Here is a 21,956-nt window from a genome sequence, read left to right on the forward strand (position 1 = left end):
CTTTAAACCTGCATCTACTTATATCCCATTTGTACATACGAACAGAGCTTTTTAAATTTTTTTTTAACGTTTATTTATTTTTGAGACAGAGAGAGACAGAGCATGAACAGGGGAGGGGCAGAGAGAGAGGGAGACACAGAATCTGAAGCAGGCTCCAGGCTCTGAGCCATCAGCCCAGAGCCCGATGCGGGGCTCGAACTCACGGACCATGAGATAGTGACCTGAGCTGAAGTCAGACGCTTAACCGACTGAGCCACCCAGGCGCCCCTTTTTTAAAAATTTTTTTTTAACATTTATTTATTTTTGAGACAGAGAGAGACAGAGCATGAACGGGGGAGGGGCAGAGAGAGAGGGAGACACAGAATCGGAAGCAGGTTCCAGGCTCTGAGCCATCAGCCCAGAGCCCGATGCTGAACAGAGCTTTTTAAATACAAATATTGAATTACCTTAATCATTTTATGTATCATTTAGAGCACACATTTTTAAAAATATATGTTTCTGACTTCTCTCCCTCTTAGAACATAGAGCTCCACTTCCTCCTGCTTACCCCTTGAAAAGTAGTCTATTGTTTGGAACTTTTGATCGTTATTAGTCCAGAAAGGCAAGATGCCGTAGTCTGTGACATACTTTCCAGCATCTAAATGTCATTCTACTTGGGGGTCAGTGTCTATGGACCCATTTACTGAAAAGGAAAAATAAATCAGATCCAATTCCATACCCGTCTTGGGAAAAAAAAAAAAATATTCGATGATTATTTCAATAGCTATGTCTTGAAGCCTTTGGCCCCCAAACCACAAAATTATCTATTTGTAGAATTGTGGTCAAATCAAAATGCACTCGTTCCACATGTGGTGAAACAGCTGCCCACTGCCAGTGGTGGTGGCCCACACAACCCTACCTTCCTGACTTTTTCCCAATTCTTCCCTCCCTCAGTGCCCAAACACCTTGTACTGGCCAAGCCTAGAAGCATGACGGTGAAAAAGAAACCTTAATAATCAGTCACCTCTCTTCACCTCCGTTTGAAAGCTAAACGCTGTTTTTTGGAAGAGCAAATTCAGAGCTACTCGAGCCCTTCGGGTCCCCATGGCTACTTTCAGTTCTAAACTCTTCTCCAGTCAAATCTAGACATAATCTTGTCATCTTTCCTTCAGCAAGAAGCTTCAAGCAGGCACTGGACCCCTCTTACTTGGATTTTCTTAATTCTTGACAATAAAAGCTAGCGACTCCCTTGGTCCTTCAACCGAGGAATTCCAAGAGTAGAATTACCACATATGTTTGCCCAGCACCTATTATGTTGAGGTCCTGAGGCATCTAAACCCATGTTTGTCAAACCATGAGTCATCTACTCTGAGTGGTGATTTTTGAAATGCTGAGGTTCATAACCCAGAGGAGACGTACGGATGGAGAAATTCAATACAGTTTACAAAAGTTTCCAGTGCTATATTTTTAAATTAGGGACGGGACGTAATTTAAAAATCTGGAATCTGATGCATAAAGCTCAGTTGTTTAATGTTCACAGATGTAGAGCTCCTCGTGGGTGGCAGTAAGTTTCACACGGAGACACAATATTCTACATGATACACAATGTTCTATACAGTCACACAACAGAAGTTCTAGCTCCAGTCAGCCATCTCAAAAGTCATTCAGGAGGACCAACCAAAAGACAACAGCATGGCAACATCTTCTATTTCGAATCATTATTGGTCAAAGAAACTGAGAGTGTCGTGGCCTAAGCGATATTTAAAAATTCAAAATAGACTTTCGCCTCCAACTATGATAGAGTAATAAAGACTAGACTTAGGCTCTTACATCTAAAAAACTAGACCAAATATATGAAACACCTGTTTTCAGACACTGGACAATAAGCAGCATGAGACTCTGATTCCTGAGAGAAGAGAAACAAATAAGGCAAGCCTTCTGATTGTCCTGGCATTCTGCCTGGAGGCAACTTCCAGATTATGGGAAAAACAGATGAAAACGGATCAGAGCCTGTCAACATGTGTGAGTTGAGGAGGAGATCAGAACTTTGAGAAGCTGACACAGCTGGAAGGTGTGAAGCAGGATTCCAGAATAAGTCAAGCTCCCTAAGTCTATGTAGGCATCCGCTTGAGTTTTTGCTGAGCACCAGGCTGTACATACATCAAGGGATGCTCCACCAACTTTGGCAAAGAAGGATGCCAGGGTTGTTACTGAACAATTTCTAGAGATCACAGAGGGTGGAGAGACATTTTGAACTCAGACCAATCAGCGTGGAGAGTTGTTGATGATAATCTGGAGCATTCCATGGAGACCCAGAGGAGTCACACGTTAGAGACGAGGCTGACCCATCTCTGGAATGAAAGTACTGAAGAGTCATTCTAGCAAAGCTTAAAAAGAGGCCTCAAAGGGATCAAATTAATCTGCAAGTAATTTGATGGCCTGATGACATCAAGACATTCATGTATGTAACCTAACAATGTCCAGCATTGAATCAAAATTACCAAACATGCCAAGTAGCAGAAAAATGTGACATATGATTAGGAAAAAAAAAAATCAGTCAACAGGAAAGATGTGGTAGAACAAGGAAACAACATGGAAGTAGTTAAAGGAAAACAAGAACGTAATGAAGAGAGACGTGGAGGATTTTTAAAAGAACCAAATGTAACTTTAGGAATAAAACATAAAATATGTTCTCATACAGTATATACTTGAATAATTCCACTAGATGGGATTAACAGCAAATTAGACATAGTCTAGTCAGTGAGTTCAAATCTAATCAAACCAAAGTACAGGCTTTTTTAACTTAAAAGAGAGAGAGAGACAGAGAGAATCTTCGGGAACCTAGGCATATCATCAAGTGTTAGACTAAACCATGTACTTGGGAATGTCATATTGAAAGGGGAGACAGAAAAATATTTGAAGAAATAATGGCTGTATATTTTCCAAATTTGATGAAAACTATAAATTCCCAGGTCCAAGAAGCTCTAAACACTCCAAGAGGGTAAACACACCCTATACACATGCACACAGATGCACACACAACACTACCATCATCATCGCCACACCCACCCTCACCTCAAAGATCATCATAATCAAATTGCTGAAAATCAACGATAAAGAGAAAAATTTGAATCAGAGCAAAAAGACACACCACAAAGACATGAACAAAGGTAAGAATTAGTGCAAAATTCTTGTCAAAAACTATGCAAGCCAGAAGACGATCGAACAACATCTTTAAGTGGCTGGGAGAAAGTGTAGGCCTACAACTGTATATCCAGTGGAAGCATCCTTCAAAGATGAAGGTGGGGTAAAATTTTTTCATGAAAACAAAAGCCAAGGGCATTGATCATCAGCAGAACTGCACTGAAAGAACTGTTAAAAGAAATTCCTCAGGCAAAAGGAAATGATACCAGATAGAGACTTGGATCTACACAAAGAAATTAAGTATCGGAAATGGTAAGTATGTGTGCTAATATAAAAGATATCCTTTCGTAACTTTTAAATTTCTTTAAAAGACGGTTGTGTAAAGTGAAATAACAAAAAATTACTGTGGGGTTTGTAGCAAAAATAGAAATAAATTATATGGTCATAATAGCACACATGATGGAGAGCTGAAATGGAAATGTCTTACTGCAAGGGTCATAGCTAAAATGGAATAATGTTATTTAAACATGTACTTCAATAAGTTTAAGATACAGATTGTAAAATTTAGAGCATCAGTTCCCAAGATATGACCCAAGAACCCACAGACTTGCTTGAAACTTTCTCAGGGATGACAAGGTCAAAATTGTTTTCATAGTAAATACTCAGGTGCTGTTTTCTTTTCTCACTCTCATTCTCTCACAAGATTTACAATGGAGTTTTCCAGAAGTGATGTGATATGTGATATCACAACAGACTGAATACAGTAGACAGGAGAACCCAGCTTCTAAGACAGAGATCAAAGAACTTTGCCAAAAATGTAAAACAATGCTACTCTTCTCACCAGATGATCTTTGTTCCAGAAACATAGCTTTTTAATAAAACATATTATTTACATTACTCTATAATGAGTTGTATACTTATGTTTTTTAAAAATCATATTTTTAACTTTTCAATTTAATTTCTAATATAGTAAATATAAATAGGTGCGATCCACATAAACTAAAGCTCTTTGAGGTCCTCACCATAAGGTTATTTGAGTATAAAGGGGTCCTGACCTGGAACACTCTCTAAGAAAGAAATAGAACAGAGTTAAAACTAATCAGCTAATAGGATAGGGGGGAAATGGAAGACTTAAAAAGATGCATAATTAATCCAAGAGAAAAGAGACAAAAATAAGACAAAGAGAAAACAAATAGCAAGATAGTAAGCAAAAAACCCCACCACACTGATAATTATATTCACAATAAATAGTTTAAACAATCAAATTAAAAGGCACAGATTCTTAAGCTGGTTTTTATCAAGCAATATTGAACTATATGCTTTCTCAAAAAAAAACCACTTTAAATATAAAACACAGATAAGTTAAAAATAAAAGTATAGAAAAAGATGCAATGTAAACACAAATCAAAAGAATTCTGAAGTGGCTATATTAATAACAAACCAAGCAGACTTCAGAACAGTAGATATTATCACAAATAAAGAGAGAAATAAGGAGACAAGTATTAATCAAAGAGATGTAACAATCTTCAATGTCTATGTAACCATCAATAAAATTTTAAACACATAAAGCAAAAACTGGCAGAACTAAAATGAGAAATAGATCCACAGCTATGGTCAGATATTTCAACACTCAACTGTTAGTAATTGTTAGAAAAAATAGAAAATTGGTTGATAAATAAGTTATTTGGACCATATAACTAACTGGACATAATTTGCCTCTATAGAACACACCATTCAAAGCAGCAGATTCTTTGTACCTATATGAGATGATAGATATTAACCAAATATTGTGGTAATCATTTCACAACACATGTAAGTTAAGACATTATGCTGTATACCTTAAACTTATATAGTGCTATATTTATTTCAATTTGGCTCAATAAAACTGAAAGAAAAAATATCTTTAAACAGCAGATTACATACTATTTCCAACAGCACAGAATATTCACCAAGGTAGACCATATACTGACCATTGAACAAGTTCTCAATAAACATAAAATACTGAGATGATACAGAATATGTTCTCTGACCATATCAAACTAAATTAGAAATCCATAATAGAAAGATATTTGGAAATTTCTCAAATCGTAGGAAATTAACACACTTCTACTTATCCTCTAGGCCAGTGAAGAAATCACATGGGGAACTAGAAAATATTTTGAACTGAATGAGAATAAAAACAGAGCACGTCAAAATTGTGAGATTCAGCTTAAACAGTGTTTAGTGATTTTTCAGTGATTATTCTAGAAAATAAGAATTAGCTAAAATCAGTGCTCTCCACTTTATTCTTAATAGTGGGGTGGGGAGGATGGAAGCAAAGTAAAGCCAAAGTAGAAGGAAAGAAATAATAAGAAGAGAACAATCAATGAACTAGAAACCAGACAAACAGAAAAACAAAAGCAGTGAAATTCTAACAATAAAATGGATAAACCTCTCACCAGACTGATCAGGATAAAAAGGGATGAAAAATTACCAACATCAAGAATGAAAAAGAGGCATTGCCATACACCCTGCCCACATTAGACCATTAATAAAGCAATGTTACTGACAACTTTATGCCAAGGAATTTGGCAACAGAGATGAAATGAACAAAATTCTTTAAACATACAAACAACCAAAACTGACTAAAGAGGAAACTGATCACCTGAATAGCCCTCTGGTAGTTAAAGGAACTCCATCTATAGTTTAAAATCTTTCCTCAAAGGAAACCTCATACCTAGATGGATTTGTTGATGAATTCTACCAAACTTTTAAGGAGGGAATAATACCTCAGTTTTTAAAAAGCCTATAGCTTACTTTGATGATGTGCCTTTGACAACATTTAAATCTCTAAATTCTAACTCAGGCACATCTTAACAGGGCTCGTGCAGCATATACTAAGATAATCAGCTGATGCTATAAATGTCTCCTATTTGCAAGTAAACCGAGCAAATTCTTTGGAAAAATGACCGAAAATAGCTGTGGAAAAATTCAGACCCTAAATTATGCGATTGTTTTTTTTTTTAATTATACTTTTAGGCATGACCGAAAAACATTTTAAGAAATGAAGTCAAATACAGTGTTTGACTATATTTATTTAATGTGGAGGCAATAGTTATTTACCTACTGGGGAAAAAAATGCTATAATTGTCTTCTATAAATATTAACATGCCAAAAATACAATCAATCACACAAAGATTGTTAAGTACTGGGAGGCTCCACTGACAATCCAAAAGATGACCTTCGGTTGGATAAACATATTTTATTAGCATATTTAGGGAAGACTTTAAACTCATAAATATTTTAAGGTATAAAAACCTGTAGATCATCTTCTGCAGAAGATATGACAAGTAGAGTGGGAGTACATGACTTGCTTCACACTCTGCCTCAGATCAGTGACCAAGATAGGCTTGAAATAATCACATACAGTCCCCCTTAGCCCCCTTGGTCATAGCCATCTCATGACTGCCAGTTTCAAACTGGAACAGAAAGAAAACACTGCCCCCAATACATTAATGAGCAGCAGAATTTTAAACAAATTGTATCAGATTTCAGCATTAAAGCAGTTTCTTTTTAAGCAGATGTTAAAGAAGGCAGGAAAAGCGAAATAATCTTTCTTCCAAAAAAAAAAAAAAAAATGTTGAATAAGGCACTCCCGTCACCGAGAGTGGAAATATACGTGAGGATACACTGGAGAGCTATGGGGCAGTCTCTGGTAAAGTTGACAAAGCGCTTTCCCCTGGGGCCTGGGTGGCTCAGCCAGTTAAAGGGTCCAACTCTTGATTTCAGCTCAGGTCATGATCTCACAGTTGGTGAGTTCAAGCTGTATATCAGGCTCTGCACTGTGGAGCCTGCTTGGGATTCTGTCTCCCTCTCTCTCTCTCTCTGCCCTTCCCCCACTCACTCCCTGTCTCTCTCTCTCTCTCTCTCAACATAAATAAAAATATACTTTAAGAAAAAGAAAAAAGAAAAGAAAAGGCACCTTCCCTATGATTCAGCAATTCAACTTTTTGATATATACCTAGAGAAAGTTGAGTGTGTACACAATTAGAATGTACAAGAATATGTTTCTAACAATTTTTAAAAGCAAACGGTCGAAAAGTCTATCAACAGGAGTATGCACACATCATCAGTAGGAAGTTCATAAAGCATTATCACAGGGCAGTTAAAATGCATGACCTAGAGCATGTAAAGCATGACACCATTATATAAACTTGAAAAATAACACCATACGTTCATTTTTGGACAAATACATAAGTAGTAAAGGTATAAAAATACACAGAGTATAAGTAAACACTAAATTCTGGTAGGTACGTCTGCTGGGACGACCCCTCCAGGGTCCCCTTCCCCAGTGAGGCCCCAACCTCTGACCTCAGCATTTGGGAGCAGTGGAAACCAGACAGGAAAGGAAAAGAGGGGACGCGATTCCCAAGGGGGTACATAGGAGGGAGGCCTCATGATGGATGCACGGATGCTTGAATGTTCTACTTACTGCGGAAAATATTTCATTTTAAAAAGAAAAGAGTTGGGGCGCCTGAGTGGCTGGGTCGCTTAAGAGTCCGACTCTTGCTTTCGGCTCAGGTCATGATTTCACCGTTCTTGGGATCGAGCCCCACATCGGGCTCTGCAGTGACAGCACAGAGCCTGCTTGGGATTCTCTCTCTCTCTCCGTCTCTCTCTCTCTGCCCCTCCCCTGCTCATGCTCTCTCTCTCTCAAAATAAACATTTAAACATAAATAAATAAAAAGAAAAAGGAAACAGCAGAATATTTTTATCAGAAACCCAAAACACTTTGCCTAGTAGTGAAACAATTTGCTTGCCTTTTTTCACAGTGACCAGACAACTAATTTTAACCCATTTCTAAAATGCTTACCTGCATCATTATAAGCATCCAGGGGGGAAACATAAAGGGACTTGGTCTAAACGGTCAAAATACAAGAGCTTCATGGTCAGAGCAGGAACACAAATGGCCACAGGCCGCGGGAGAACACCTGCCTCGATGGGAACCTCAGGAACCCTCTCTGAGCGGCCAGGTGTTTGTAGGGCCCTCCCCTTGGTGGCACTTAGAAACCCGGCTAATGAAGCAGGACACAGCGCGACAGTGGAACCGCACAGCACTGAGAAATCACACGAGGGAGCACAGGGGCGGGGGGGGGGGGGGGGGGGGGGGGGTCGGACGCCCCTTTGCTGGTTCCTTATTTAGAAATAACTCCTCAATCCTTGCAGAGCATGGGAAAGGTAAGTTGCAAAGGCACCGGGTAGGGGTTGGGTAGTGGGTACCAGTGGGTTTGGACGGTTTCTATTTTGAGGGGTGGGAGCAGGGAGGTGCAGGTGGGGGAGAGGAATTCCAGGGTTTCCACTTCACCCCCAATTCTGAGGTCAGACGTTGGGGCCTCACTGGGGAAGGGGACCCTGGAGGGGTCGTCCCAGCGGCACTCAGGAGCCAGGGAGACCACTCACCTGTCGGCGCGCAGTCCTGCCTTTGAGGGCTGGGACCCCTACCGGTCCGGCCCTGGCCCCGCCTTGCCCACCTGTGACGTCAGCGCCCGCGGACCACTCAACGGCCGCCCCTGCCGGCTCTCCGGGAGCTGATTGGCCCGTAGGAGGAGGGGCGGGCGGCGGGCGCGGGAGGAACCCTGTGGCTGGTGGTTGCCATGGACGCTCTCGCGCCTAGTAACCACGGCTCCCTGGGAGACCTGCTGGGTCCCGGGGGTGACCGGGTGAAGCGCCACTCAACGGAGAGGCCAAGGTGATTCCCCCGCCTTTCCTGCGGCACCTGAATCGGAACTCTTCAGCTGCAGGGGACTTGGTGGCCCGTTCTACGTGCAGGATACGGGCAGGACTCCACATTCGCACCTGTCCTCTGTCTAGCAGAGCCTTCTCCCTTGGTGGCATTATCTAGTGATCCTCCCCTCCTTCCTCACTCTAAGGAAAAGATTTGGGCTCTCTCTCTCTCTCTCTCCCTCTCGCAAATATTTCCGTAAACAGTAGCCTGCCCTATTTCACCCAGGCACTGGGTCACCTGTCTTCCATATATCACTATTCACCCGTGCAACTTCCTTCCAACCATGCGGTAGGAATTTACGTTTTACACACACACAAAAACTTCAGGCCTGGAGAAGTTATCTGACATAGGCAAGGCCCCCCAAACAGTAAGTGGCAGAAGTCCCACTAAAACTCAGATCTGTCAGACTTCAAGGAGCTCTTTTCTACAAGGCAACCGTCTTAATGGGTGAACAGTGAGGCCAGGGAGTTACTGTTAACGCTAAAGGAAAAAAAAAAAAAAAAAAAAAGCCCCCGGTTAAACATTCTTGGTTGGTCTGGGAATCCCCGCGTGCCATCCCACCAAAGGGTGACACCAGGGGACTTGCTGCCGGGGTAAGGCATCATCAGGCTGGCCCTCGGCAGACCTTAGTGAGGTGACTAAAGGTTAGGGACCTCAGCTCTGCCCCTTCAGAGACGTGAATCTGTCTGTTTTCCAGGTTGATTAGAGGCCAACTCACGTGAACTGAACTAGAAAATCTGTTCCTCCGCCAGTGTCTCCACTAAAGCAACACAGCAGGTCTGACCATGGATACAAACCCAGAATATTATCCCCGAGTAGGAAAACCACAGACGGCATCCAATGATCAAAAGCTGCTCATCAGCCCAGCCACAGAACTAGACAGGACGAGTCTGGGCCCCCAGACCCCACCAGGGCACCAGGGCTCCCCCAACCCTCTCCTGTCCTCCTATGTTCCTTACCAGTGACTCTTTCTCTTTCTTGCCTAACACACATTTTACCCCGAGCTACCTTTTTTTGAAACTACCTTGTCTCACGAATAGTGTGCATTTTGTATTAATTCTCAGAATTCTGGCCTGCGGGCCATAGACTCGGTAAATGCTACATTGACCTTCAACTCATCAACACACCCCTGTGAGGAAGGTACTGCAGCCCAGCACACATCAATACCTGCTGAAGACCTGGGGAGTCGCTTTCTGTAACAACAGGTAAGGCAGGCACGGGGGCGAAGGTCCCCTGTTCGGAGGCTTTAAAGCCATCTTTTATAGGATAACACCTTTAATAAGGCAGTCTGAATAACTTTGACACCATCTAGAAGGGAGGGCGAGTGGCCCACAGATCAGGATTCAATGGCTGGTCCAAGAGAGCTTAAACACAACCTCCTCAAGGTTCTGGGATCAGAGTCTTTGCAGAAGATGCTTGCTTATCAGCACAAAGGCCAACGGAACCACAAGAGAACGGGCTTAGAAAGCTAGTGCCGGGCCACGGCTGCTTTGTGAGATCCTTTCAAAGTCAAAGATCACGAGGGGATCGCGGACAAGCTTCTGTTCATCCTGGAGGGCAGAGCAGGAGACGGGGTGGGAAGCTTGTCAAACATGAGCGGGAGTGAGAAAGTAAGCAGGGACCCCCATCACAGACCGCCGCTTCCGTCCCCAGAGGGGCAGCCCTTGGAGGCTGGGATGGAATCTTAGGGCTCCTTTCCTCAGCCCTTTAGCACGGAAAAAACAAAAGTCTTACTGCATGAGATGGGTGTTTCCCAAAGTGTGTTCCCCAGACCATTAAAGAGGCGATTGGTCAACTCAGAACGCTTGTTACCATCTCCAAGAACACTAGCTGTTCCACGGAACACAGTTTGGGCAACACTGGCTTAACATTAAATGTGTCCCCAAAATACGCTTCAGTGAGAGAAAGAAAAATCCATGTGCATGTCTAGCTAATTGCAGACCTTCTCCAAAGCAGTTGAAAAATACCTGGTTTATCTGTGTATCCAGTGAAAGGTTCTAAGTCAGTTGAGGCTTGAAGGCAGTTCCCCATCTGAGTATACTGTCTAGGAGTGCAGGGGGGGGGATTGGGGGGGGGGGGAGGAGAAGCCAAAGGGTGGCACATGGAAAAAAAGATGGAAGAAGGACCCACAGAGAGGGAGAGAGAGAGTAAGGAAGTGAAAGAGGTGTATGGGGGTGTGAGTGTGTGGGAGTGAGAATATTTAGGAAAATTAAACAGACAAATATACGATTCCACTCATTTGTGGAATTTAAGAAACAAAACAGATGAACGTAGGGGAAGGGAAGGAAAAATCGAAACACAGAAGGAGGCAAACCGGAAGAGACTCTTAAGTACGGAGAACAAACGGAGGGCCGCTGGAGGGGTGTTGGGTGGGGGAGGGGCTAAATGGGGGATGGGCATTAGGCGGGCACCTGTTGGGATGAGCACTGGGTGTTACACGTGAGTGATGAATCCCTGGGTTCTACTCCTGAAACCCATCCTACGCGGTATGTTAACTAACCTGAATTTAAATGTTAAAAACGTAAAAACAAAAAACATTTGCACTCAGGAAAATAAAAGAGAGTATATTGCCTTTATATCCGGCTGTCTCTTTAACCGGCCCGCTCTTTCTAAATTCTTTTCATTCCGTTAGTCCATCTAATGGCTATTTAGTGGGGAAATCGGAAGCATCGCGTTGTAAAAAACGTGAGAGCCGAAGTCCTAGGATAACGTAAGTCCTGAAGTGCGGTCTAAAATTACAGAGTAGTGTAAATCTTGACCTGCGTCCCCCTCCATTCGTTCTCAGGAAGGACGGAGACACAGATTTGCAACATTTTTTTTCAAACTCGCACCGCCCCTATCGACGGCTTGCCTTTATTTTCCTTGAGCGCTGGGCTGACTATGGGTGCTTGTGGAAGATGCACCGTCAACCTGTGAACTGGATAGGAGATCCACGTTGACTCGAGGGCGCAGAACACAGCACTCACACTTACAGAAAAGGGCTTCACAAGGCACTGGTTGGGCCATGTGAGTGTGGGACGCATTCGTTGAGAATTTTATCGTTTACAACCGCAGTAAGGCGAGATCAGCCGCCGCTGTTGTGTTTTGCTTAGTTACTAAGCTATTTGTAGGTAGGGGTGTGTATCATCTAAGCTTTTTCAACCGAATAGACTTTGTCATAGCCTGGAATTTGCAGGGCACGCCCTGTGGGGAGTGGAATACCTGGGGAGAGCCGAAGACACATAGACCCTACCAAGTTTAAACACCATCTTCTACTCCCTTGTGTAGCAGGTGACGAGCTGTGATTCTAGAAGCTACGTGCCTCACCGAGTGTCCCATTTTGGGGTGGCCTCCTGATCCAGTGGGACAGGCTCCCACAGGGCTCTCTTTCCTTGTGTTTCCATCAGAGTCATTGTCGCCTTGTCACATGCTTTTACATATCGTCTCTCCCGTGAGACTGTGAGCCCTTTGGGGACGGGGCTGATGTTCTTCCAGCCGTGGTCCCCAGAACCATTTTTGACGTCACTCTTGTCGTTCAGTGAAGTTCCAACACACATCCCCGTGCTTGTCTTACCTGTTCACATAAATGAAGATGCCGACCGACATTCAGGTTGGAGCTTCCTCGTTCATCAACCGCAGCCGTAGGCTGCCCAGAGACAGAAGAGTTTAGCGAAAAATCAGTGGAAAGCGCTCTGTGAAAATCAGTTGGCTCTACGGAACTTACAACACAGAGTATCGTATATCGTTATCATTTGTAAATTGTGAGCTATACATCCTTTATATCATTCAAGGATACAATAAAGTTGTGTGTATGTGTGTATAGGAATACACTCTACCCCGAGAGCCAACGGTTGAATATTTGTATCCCCGTGAGTGGGTCCCTGTTCGTATCTCTAAAGAGATTACCATCCGATGGGACACGGGAAAGCCCGGATGGTGCGGGCTCCAGTGTGGGGAGAGTCCCCAAAAGAGGGAACGCACAGTCAGCCAGGGACTCCTGAAAGCTTAGCTTCTAGGTGACACAGAATACTGCCGCTCCTCAAACTGAGGAGAGTTTGCGGAAATAAAAATGGAGCCGGCTCTATAGACAGACGTGCTGTGTTTGTATCAGGTATTTGAAGCGGTATTTCTCAGTGATTAATAAGGAAGTTAATTTCTCTTTGCTGACATGGTTGAAAAGAGTTCCTCCTTTCTTCCTACACTGAAAAGAGCCAGAGTCTGGTGAACGTGACCTTATCTGCTGTGTGTCGGCCTTTGATGTATGTTGGCCTCGGTTGGCCATTTCTGCAGGTGCCATACTGTAGACACAGGCCCTAGACACACGACTGCACGTTTTACGACCCGAACCTAAGCTCCCGGCTCGTTGGGTCGTCGTCACAGTCAGGCAATGTGGGGAAGACTTCAGTCAGCTTATGGCGTCAGCCACGACCGCAGCGCTCTGGTGAAGAGAGCCTCTCTAGCACATTCTTCAGCTGGCTGTAGCAGATGATGTCAGTGCTACAGTCCGCAGTCCGTCAGATGCTTTGACCGTTTCGTGAGCACAGCCTGTCAGAGCGCTGTCACTCGCAACACTGGGCTTTACATCTCCCTGAAGAAGGACTGCCTTCTGGCTGCCAGCAGCTACCTTGCCTGCAGAAGAAACGCTAGAAATGTCTAGGAGTTTGTGCCTCAGGCCAACCGTTACCCAAGACTAATGAGTTCACGGGGATGAATGTCCCAGTTGCCTTGCCCTGACTGGGACGACTCTGAGGTGGGACCTACCCTATCTCCAGAGCTCCCCCTGAGGCACTGAACCGAACCCACCTTCCTGGGGACTTGGCTAGATATTGTACCCCTCCTCTCCTGACTTCCCGTCTAGATGTCTAGATCTCACTTCCTCATTTCTCTACTAGTTTTTCCAGGGGAACACTTTCTGAATAAGTCACTTTCACACTAATCCTCAGGGTCGGCTTCTACGGAACCCAACCTATGACAGTGGCCATGGTTCCTATGATGGGCTCTCTACTCCCATCCAGCACTCTCCCTGGCCACAGCTGATTGGACCACAAGTGGGCACCTAGCTCAAAGGTAGCCCATCTGTAGTCTGGCCAGAAGACTGAGGTAGCCTAGCACCAGACCCAATCAAGGCAGAGCCTCTCTCTTGGAAAGTTTGGTTTTGAGTCACGCAGAGAGTATTTGAGTCGGCATGTTTGATGTTGCGAAATTCTGGCTGACGTTCATACATGTGGACTGCCAGGGAGGAACAACACAGTCCTGTCATTGAGGCGCTACCGTATCCTCAGCGACTCTCCAGTTTGCAAACATTTTCCCATTTCCATGAGATTTCTTATTTCTACCTGCCTCTCCTTCCTGCCGCCCTCAGCATTCAAGGTAGTTAGCTATCTCTGTTTCCCAAAGAGCCTACAACCCAAGCTGGAAACCACCTCGTCGGTGGCCCCGATGTTCTGGCCACTCATTGCCAAATCCTTCAGGGAGAGTTTCCTGAGAATTATCCAGAAGGCCATGATGATTTTAAATAGGAGCGACTGGAAGCCAAATCAGTGTCCAAATAAGTTGACTAACGGAGATGGGAGGCAATCTGTTTGAGATATTGAAAAGCTGAAAGGAGGCCGACTAGTGTCCGTGCTTGGGTAGAAAAAGCATCTGAATCGTCTTCCGACTTCCATAGCCACTTGCTATGGAAGTGGCTGTCACTGCAGCAAGTTCTGTCACTTGCAGCAACCAAGATGAGACTCCCAAACTAAGGAGGAGACAGAGAGTGGAAAGTCTACCAACCAGGAGGGTGGAGGGAACTATATATAAACCATAAATGTGGAGCCCTTTTGGCTTAGAGGTGACTCTGGGGGCTTTGGATGCCTTTGGATGCCTTCAGCGATGACAGGACCAGACTAGAATGGAAACTGAGGCACGCCGTCTGGGACTTGCTCCATGTTTGCTCTATGACTAGATTAAAAAGGGCCTTCTGACCTAGCCTGGCTCACCAGGACCCCAAAAAAGAGACAGGAGCACAGAGCAGACATCTTTGTTCACAAGTGGACGTTGAATGATCTTTGAGGGATCAGGCCAGGTAGGGTGTGGAGATGTTGGAATGGAAAGCCAGAATGTTACAGACACGAGCAAATGCAAACAGAATTCAAGCTTCCCGGGAATCAACATCATCCCCCCCCCCTCACCCCACACTTCTCTAGAATGCTCATAAAAATACCAAGTGCTCTTCATAGGCCAATAATTAGCTCATCTGAGTCACAATGCACAGCCATCTTTGCTCTGCTAGAACATTCCCAAGTACAGAGCATGACACATCAGAATTGCCCAGAGAGCTTTTAAAATGCAGACTTCAGGCTCTCATCCCAAGGGGATCGGATTCAGTAAGTCTAGGGTGGGGCCTGGGAATCCCTACAAACTTTATTGCAAAGGAGTCTACTTGGATCTGGGCAGTAATACCTTACTTTAATCTTAGGGATTTTTTTTTTATTGACGTATAATGAACATACAGGGTTATGTTAGTTTCAGGTGTAAAATACAATCAAGGGACGTCTACAGGCAAAGGAGATACTCTGCCTCCTGATTTCTTTTGCTTGGGATGGGTATTTCTAAACTGACATAATCGACATTATAAACAAGTTGTCCTTTCTCCTGCCTGTGAGTGAGATTTTTAAAATAGTTACTTATATTTCGAATTTAAATTAACTTCGTGTTGTTGTTGTTGTCGTCGTTGTCGTTGTTTTTAAGGATCGGAGGAGGAATTTTTGTATCTCTCTTGTATCTCCCTCCCCGGGCCTGGGAGACACATCACCAGCATCCTTCGATGACTCCCCCACACCCCGGAGGCCTGTGAGCATTCACCTCGGAGCTTCATTTCTGCTTCCACACACAGTACTTCTGGGTGAACCCAGCACAGCTCCAAGTTTCCCTGCGGAAGAATCTTCGAGATTAAAAACAAAAACACAAAAGCAGAGGCGCCTGGCTGGTTCAGTCGGTTAAGCGTCCGACTTCAGCTCGGGTCACGATCTCGCGGTCTGTGAGTTCGAGCCCTGCGTCGGGCTCTGTGCTGATGGCTCAGAGCCCGGAGCCTGTTTCCGATTCTGTGTCTCCCTCTCTCTCTGCCCCTCCCCCACATACATGCTGTCTCTCTCTCTTTCTCTCTCTTTCTCAAAAATAAATAAACATTAAAAAAAAAAAGCAAATTTCACCATGCCCCAAGATATTCTAATGTCTTCTCATTTACATAAATACCTGGAGCCTGCTTATACGTATCTGCTGGGAATATATGCCTATATGTTCTCCCTTGTCTCTCTATCTCTCTCTGTCTCTGTCTCTGTGTGTATAAGTACACATACGTATGTGTGTATATATATATGCACATATATATACATATACACCTATATGTATATACCTGTATGTATGTATATGTATATGCATACACCTATATACATATACACATATATGTACATATATGTACATACGCACCTATGTATATATATACATATACATATATATACATATATATACACACACACATACATACACACACATATATATATACATATACAGGTGTGTATGTATGTGTGTGTGTATATATATATATATATATATATATATATAGGTGTATATATATATACACATAAACCTATATAGTCTCTCCTTCCTTAGAAATCATTTGAGTCCAAAGTGAAAACCATAAACTCCACACTGTATTACTTCCTACTTCATTCAGAACAACCTGTGGATTGTCAATTAAAAGACAAAGAGAAAAGACAATGACCTGTGTTATCACCTGCAGGCAACCTCAGGCCACCTCCCCACCCCCAGGGACAAGAGGTCTTACTCATAGCTGCCCACGAAACAGGGTCCTCTCCCCCTCGTCCCCCCTACCTTTCAAAGTCCCCGGTGTTCCGAGGACACTCAGTCTGTCATCGCTGCAATTCTGCAGACGCCCCACCGCCGCAGCGGCTGTTCCTCCAGGAACAGTGTGATGGGCGCTGTGGGTCCCACCGCCCACTCCCCTCGCTCTACCTGGGGCGCAAGCGCGCTGCTGAACTTCAGCGGCTGGGACGGCCTTGGGCCTTTCGCGTCCGGCCTTGGGGAGCGCTGCTCTAGGCACACATCTGCTAGGCGTTTCTGAAGACCACAGTCATCTGCCAACACAGCTTCCCACACCCCCACCCGGGGTACCCGCCGCAGCTAAGGAGGTGTTTTCTGTCTAAGGTGGCCCCGGGCGCGTGGGTGAGGACACACAGCCTCAGTAACAAGACAGACCGAGCCGGTAGTCTTGGGTTTGCCCTCCACCGGTGCAAGGCAATGACCGAGTCATAACCTCTCTGAGACTCGATTTCCTCATCCATGAAGGGGGGATGATGCTACTGCCTTTACAGGTTGTTAGGCAAATTGAGTAGGAGCACAGGGGAAGGGACAGCCCCCCCTTGCCCCGCAGAAGAGCGCATGGCCCTTCTTACAGAACAAGACAGGGGTGACGGTGGAAGGTTTGTGAGACACACACGGCGGTATCTTCTCCCGGCGTCCTCCTCCCACGGCAGCGTAGCAGGAAGGGAAGCCTCGCATCATCTTGCAGCAGAAACACGGCAAGACAGAACTTAATTATATGTGGCTGCGAGTCAGCCACAACATTGGATGAGGTCATCAGTGCTTACAGAAAACGGCCAAGGCTTCTGGAAAGGTGACAACTATTTTTAAATAACTAGACTTAAGGGGAAAAAATTAGATTCGTTGGTTTCTGAGACACACATCCTGGAGGTTTAAATAATTTATTGGGTGCTGCACTGTTTTTTTGGGGGGAGGGGTGGAAGGGGGTGTCTAAGAGAGCCAGCAGGTGGATGGCAGGGGACAGGGGCGCTGTGAGTCTACCATGGCTCTGAGAGAGGTTCTCAGGAAACACCAAAGTGTCTGCTGGGTACAGCACAGAAACTCTGTGCAACCCGGTGGAGACTTCTGGACTGTTAGGCAAGCCTACTGGAGGCACTGGAACATTTTCCAAGGGGCGTGTCGGCCCTCAGATGGTTTCACAGCATCACTCTCCCGTCTTTGCGTCAGTACGTATTCATTCCTACAAGGGATCTGCCTTGAGGGGAGCAAGTTCAAGGGGTCCTCCTGATCCCCTCACCCTTCCACCAAGACCCTTCCTATTCTCAACAGTGTGTTGGCCTCAAGTGTAAAACATTCTGGGGAGCCTCACAGAGGGACAGCCCAAGCACTTGGCGATGGTCCAGAAAGTGAATCACTCCAATAATTAGGCAACGAGTTATTTTGCCAACCTCGCGGTTTTTTAGTTCGTTTCCTCCAAAATTGAAGGAAGACCTACACAGGTGTCCATTCATCAAACAGGTTTTGATGATAGATGATCTTGGGTTTGGGGGGGGCATATCACTCAGAAGGAGTTACATTTTAAATTGAGTAACCCTGAGGGGGGCCTGGGTGGTTCAGTCGGTTAAGCGTCAGACTCCTGATTTCAGCTCAAGTCATGTTCTCATGATTTGTGGGTTTGAGATCGGTGTCAGGCTCTACGCTGACAGCATGAAACCTGCTTGGAATTCTCTCTCCCTCCCTCCCTCTCTGCCCCTCCCCTGCTCTCTCTCAAAATAAATAAACATCAAAAAAAATTAAAAAAGAAAAAAGAAAAAAGGGGCACCTGGGTGGCTTAGTCGGTTAAGCGGCCGACTTCGGCTCAGGTCATGATCTCGCGGTTCGTGAGTTCAAGCCCCGCGTCGGGCTCTGTGCTGACAGCTCAGAGCCTGGAGCCTGTTTCAGATTCTGTGTCTCCCTCTCTCTGACCCTCCCCTGTTCATGCTCTGTCTCTCCTTGTCTCAAAAATAAATTAAAAGAAACGTTAAAAATGTTTTTTAAAAAAATAAATAAACATCAAAAAAATTAAAAAATATGGGTGCCTGCATGGCTCAGTCGATTAAGTGACCAACTCTTGGTTTCTGCTCAAGTCATGATCTCGTGGGTCGTGAGTTCAAGCCCAGCATCAGGCTCCGCACTGCCAGAGCCTCTCTCTCTCTCTCTCTCTCTCTCTCTCTGCCCCTCCCCTGCTCACTCTCTGTCGCTCTTGAAATAAGTAAATAAAACTTTAAAAACTTAAAAAATAAAATAAAATAAGTTGAGTAGCATTGATATAAAGATTCTCCTTCCCGTCCTATCTAATTTGTATGAACAAAGTTTCTCAACACCAGCATCAATAAAAAGGAGACATTGGCACAGAAATAACACTGAAACTCAGCTCAGTTTAACAGTGATCTGTGTACTAATAGTAAAATAAGTAAATCATCTCCCACCCATCTCACCGAGAGGTGCATTGCCAATAAAGTGTTGCTTTGGGAGTTTAATACTAAATAAAATAAAATAAAATAAAATAAAATAAAATAAAATAAAATAAAATAAAGTAAATCTATGTTTGACATTTTTATGCTCGGAGTCTTACGTGATGGAGTTACAAAGAATTTACAAATTGTTAAATTTCATTTATATACACATTTTTACTTTGTTTATATTTTATTTTTGTTTGATTTCTATACAAATTTTGGCAGAGAAGTACAAGAGGGTCATCAGTGGGAGATTTTCAAGCCTAACTGCACATCACATTAAAATGCATTTTCAGGGGTGCCTGGGTGGCTCAGTAAGTGGAGTGTCTGACTCTTGATCTCGGCTCAGGTCATGATCTCATGGTTCGTGGGACTGAGCCCCACATCATGCTCTGTACTGATGGCATGGAGCTTGCTTGGGATTCTCTCTCTCTCTCTCTCTCTCTCTCTCTGTCAGAATAGGTAAATAAACTTTTAAAAAATAAACAAATAAAATGCATTTCTCTAGGGAGGGAATTGGAATGGGAATGAGCTCAAAGAACTGAGGTATAATTTCTGACCATTGAGATAAGCTTGTTCATTTATTTTTAAATGGGTAATGGTGCGGGGTGCCTGGGTGGCTCAATCAGTTAAGCATCCGACTTCGGCTCAGGTCATGATCTCACGGTTTGTGAGTTCAAGCCCTGCCCGCATCGGGCTCTGTGCTGACAGCTCAGAGCCTGGAGCCTGCTTCAGATTCTGTGTCTCCCTCTCTCTCTGCCCCTCCCCCCTTGGACTCTGTCTCTGTCTCTCTCAAAAATAAATAAACATTAAAAAAAAGTTTTTCATGGGTGATGTGGGTATTATTCATTACGGCATGTAACTGGATATGTTACAAAGAACGATATGACAAGTTCACTTTTAAGTATCAATATTGACAGTACATAAAAATTAGTCCTTCAAAACTTCTTAAACATATACTTCTTTTTTAAGACATCAACTTTAAGAAGGGTGTGAGAGTACAAAATTTTTCAAAACCAAATTTTAAATTTACCTAAGCCCCATATTGTGAATTTTTTTAGTGTTTCCTTTTGAAAATAAACGTTAAATATCTTTTCATCATATCTTTCCACAAAAGGTACAAATCATATGAAAGTTTATGGTACTCTTTTCAGGGCATAAAAGGAGCGACAAAAGTGTTATCCAGAGCTAGCTACAATACGTGCAGTTCCTGGGACACACGAACTACATCTGGGATGGGAGAAAAGATGACCTTGGGAGAGGGGAACAGCAAGGCAGCTCCCACTCGTGATTTGGCAGGAACCAGAGGGGAAAGACCAGAGAAAGGATGTGGAGGGGACATGCCAGGACAGATGCTAACCACAAGGCCAATCAGCGTATTCCTCCCCCACGCATGCTCAGGGTCCCCAGCACCTGCAGACGAACCTGCCCTTTAGCAGCATTGCCGTGAGTCAAGCCTGTTATCTCCCACCAAAAAGTGGGTATCGGAGTGAATGCAACTGACTGGTAACAGATTCAATCCCGGTGTTGAGCAATGAGCAGGAAGTAGCCGCAGGAGACGCTGAGCCCCGTGACGTCGGGGAGGGGCCTTATTTTTCCAAAATAGGCCACCAAAAGCAGAAGCTGGACACGCTGTAGGAAAAGCTCATCAGTTGCACGGTGTTGCCAGGGCCTGGCTCTGTTTGCTTTCAACGGGGTAGAAGAAGCAAGTCGAATTGTACACACAGATGGCTTAGATCCCGTGCACGTCACCAGTTGACCATGTTAACAAAGTCTTGGCTCTTCCTGCACGGACATACACGCACATTCGTGTTCCTTGAGCACCTCTGGAAGCATTCTTGTTTGAACGTGGCTGCCTTCACGATCGGAGAGTTTTGTTGCCAAAGTAATGAGTAGTCAGAGCAAGAATGGGCCCAGCCCCACCTAACCCACGGCCGCGAACTTGCCTCGCCAAGTGTGGCCCATAGACCAGCAGCAACAGTGTCCCGGGGGAGCTTATAAGCAATGCAGAACCTGAGATCCTGCCTTTATGACAGAACTGCAGAATCCGACGTTTTACGGCACGTCGAGGGGTATGTACACAGAAGTGTGCAAAGCACTGGACAACATGGCACATAGTTCAGTAGATGAGGGTTGGCCGCTTGGTGTAAGTTGCAGAGACCTGTATCTTTCTCGAGAACCTCCACCGAGAAACAACAACGCTAAGGAAAACTACATCTTCTTGGTTATTATCCTTCCTGGCATATTGCATAATAATATACTTATTTGGGCAAACACGTTGTCTCGGGTGTTTGGAGCAGCTTGGATTTTTGGTGAATCATAAATGTGTGTGTGCATGCACGCAAACCCGCATAGCGTAAAATGGACGTGCACAGCACAAGGAAAGAAAACTACAGACCAATATCCCTTAGAAATACAGATGCAAAACTCCTCAACGCAATGCCAGCAAACCAAATCCAGCAGTATATTCCAAGGATTGTACAGCACGGTCAAGAGCGATTCATTCCTGAAATTCAAGGGTGATTCAACACGTAAGAAGCAGTCGAGGTAATACGCTGCATTCAGGGAACAAAGGGGAAGAAACACATGATCGTCTCGGTTGGCGCATAAAAATATTTAACAAAATCTAACACCCTGTACTGATTAAAAAAAAAAAAAAAAAAAAAAAAAACACAGAGAAAACTGGTACTAGAAGGTAACTTTCTCAATGCGATAAAGGGCATTTATGAAAAACCCATAGCTAGTATCACACTCAGTGGTGACAGAACACA

The 21,956-nt window shown here is 44.2% G+C and overlaps 1 protein-coding gene and 1 long non-coding RNA gene across 3 annotated transcripts in view; one reads left to right on the plus strand and one right to left on the minus strand.

Moving 5' to 3' along the window:
- Positions 1 to 8,634, minus strand: part of TEKT3 (tektin 3) — a 35,242-nt gene extending 26,608 nt beyond the window's left edge. Inside the window, exon 1 of one of the 2 annotated variants that reach the window (XM_060647237.3) lies at positions 8,563 to 8,634. The gene's annotated coding sequence lies outside the window, so the exon portion shown is untranslated. Of the gene's footprint in view, positions 1 to 7,975; positions 8,222 to 8,562 lie in introns of those variants that run through there. The other variant, XM_060647236.3, reaches the window with a different exon arrangement.
- Positions 8,635 to 8,780: 146 nt separating this feature from the next.
- LOC132688649 (uncharacterized) lies at positions 8,781 to 16,003 on the plus strand. Its single transcript, XR_009614632.3, has 3 exons — positions 8,781 to 8,851; positions 9,952 to 10,092; positions 15,599 to 16,003. It is a non-coding gene; the product is annotated as an uncharacterized LOC132688649 (long non-coding RNA).
- The last annotated feature ends 5,953 nt before the right edge of the window (positions 16,004 to 21,956 follow it).

This window comes from Panthera onca, chromosome E1, assembly GCF_046562875.1.
Source record: "Panthera onca isolate mPanOnc1 chromosome E1, mPanOnc1 haplotype 2, whole genome shotgun sequence".
Classification (NCBI taxonomy): domain Eukaryota; kingdom Metazoa; phylum Chordata; class Mammalia; order Carnivora; family Felidae; genus Panthera; species Panthera onca.